At 48.2% G+C, this 1,961-nt stretch overlaps 1 non-coding gene across 1 annotated transcript; it reads right to left on the reverse strand.

Moving 5' to 3' along the window:
• Nucleotides 1–646: 646 nt before the first annotated feature.
• LOC132816274 (U2 spliceosomal RNA) lies at nucleotides 647–837 on the reverse strand. The gene has a single exon (XR_009644767.1). It is a non-coding gene; the product is annotated as a U2 spliceosomal RNA (small nuclear RNA).
• Nucleotides 838–1,961: the final 1,124 nt, after the last annotated feature.

Here is a 1,961-nt window from a genome sequence, read left to right on the forward strand (position 1 = left end):
CTGAGTAACCTGCCTCTGACTCAGTCAGTCGTGATAGCACACACGATTCTGTCGCGGCTCAGTGAATCGGAAAGTGGCTGAAACTCACAGTCCTTTGCCTCGTTTTTCCGGTCAGTCACATACGTACCTATCGATTCCGCCTGCCCTTGCACTCTGATGAAAAGCATGTGCCTTAAATACGTCCCGATTATTTTTGTCCTAGCTCACAGTGTTCTCGAAATCTCTCTTTCAAGTCATCAAAATCAAAACGACTGAACCCCTAGATAGCTTCATCCCCAGCAGCATGCAGCAACGTAGCACAGTTGACCTTCTCTTGTTTTTCTGAAATGTCGCTCGCGAGTAGGAAAAGCTGGTGGGCAGCTACGGTTGCTGCAACTCCCAAATTCTGACACCATGTGGTGTGATCGGGGTCCGGCGTTGGCGGGACGGTGCAGCACGCAGCAGGGGTGAGGGGATGACATTGAGAGCAAGTGTCAAGGTGCGCAAGAGACAGAGACGGCGAGAGAAGGATAGGGAGCGGGAGCTGAACAGCTACCTTAGAACAGACGAGTTTGAATCGACTCACGCCCGGCTGGATGCGAGGTGTGAGAAATGAAGCACCGAAAGCCTGTGCTATAAACATGAAGCTGTTTTTAGATTTATAGATGAGGGGTGCACCGTTCCCGGAGGTACTGCAATACCAGGTCGATGCGTGGAGTGGACGGAGCAAGCCCCTATTCCATCTCCCTGCTCCAAAAATCAATTTAATATATGGTCCCCAGATAAGGGACGTATCAGATATTAAACTGATAAGAACAGATACTACACTTGATCTTAGCCAAAAGGCCGAGAAGCGATAACTACAATACCGCGGACTGCCTCAAGTCCCATTTGTCCTCCATGTTTTCAATCAGCTTGATTCTGTTCAAAGACTTGTAGATCACTGCTGACAGTTTCCCTGTCGCCGTAGTCCTCCCAGGATTTCTAACTAGAGCAGCAGATCCGTTTACAGCAGTTGCTTTTTTTCCCCTGTCAGTGAAGCACTGCCTCATGGTCATGTAGAGATTGTCAGTATCTCACCAATCAGGTGGGTCAGGGCTAAGCTGACGTGACTTGAGGAGGTGGTAACCAACTGCAGAACTGCACGCATTGAATGAGACATTCAGCCTGTCATGTCTGCATCAGCTCTCTGCACGAGCAACTTCCCCAGTCCCACTCGCCCTCTCTTCAGATAAGTATCCGACCCTCCGACCAAAGTCACCATTGAATCTGCCTCCAGCACCCTCTCTCTCAGGCAGTGCACTGCATATTCTAACCACTCGCTGAAGATGCTTGGGCCTAGGACACTAGCTCGATGAAATGTGACAGGCAGAGAAGAGAGCAGTAGATTCAGCCGAGCCCTCCATGTCTTTGATGTGTGTGCGTGTGTGTGTGTGGATGTGCCTGCAGTTAGAACATAGAACAGTACAGCACAGTACAGGCCCTTCGGCCCACCATGTTGTAGGGGGAGGGGAAGGGGAACATTACACAAACGGTCGCGGGATTCTTGCGGTATACTTAAGGCTAAGATTTTAACGAATATAGAGGTTTTTGTTTAAGAAATAGTTTTAAACTAAGAAATAACTTTGAAGTGTTGTGGCTGACCACAAAAGAAGCAGTAGGGGCATCTCACAATAAGCTTATAGTATGATAAGGGGAACTGGCTAAAATAACAGACAGGCTGTAACAGACAAGGACAAGGACAGCAGGGTAGTCAGATCAGGAAAATTAGAGAAAAACAAGTCAGGTAAATCGGCTTATGATAGGATGGGAAAAGGGAGGCGTGATTCCGCAACTTGCAAACTGAATAAGAATGCTTACATGCTTTGTTTTGGCGCGCTTTTGCTAGCCTGATTGCTTGAGCGAAACGCCCGTTCTTGCAAGGCCGTAAAGAATAAAATGCTCTTGTTTCCAAGACTTTGCCTCAGGCTGTTACCAATGTG

This window comes from Hemiscyllium ocellatum, chromosome 5, assembly GCF_020745735.1.
Source record: "Hemiscyllium ocellatum isolate sHemOce1 chromosome 5, sHemOce1.pat.X.cur, whole genome shotgun sequence".
Classification (NCBI taxonomy): Eukaryota; Metazoa; Chordata; class Chondrichthyes; order Orectolobiformes; family Hemiscylliidae; genus Hemiscyllium; species Hemiscyllium ocellatum.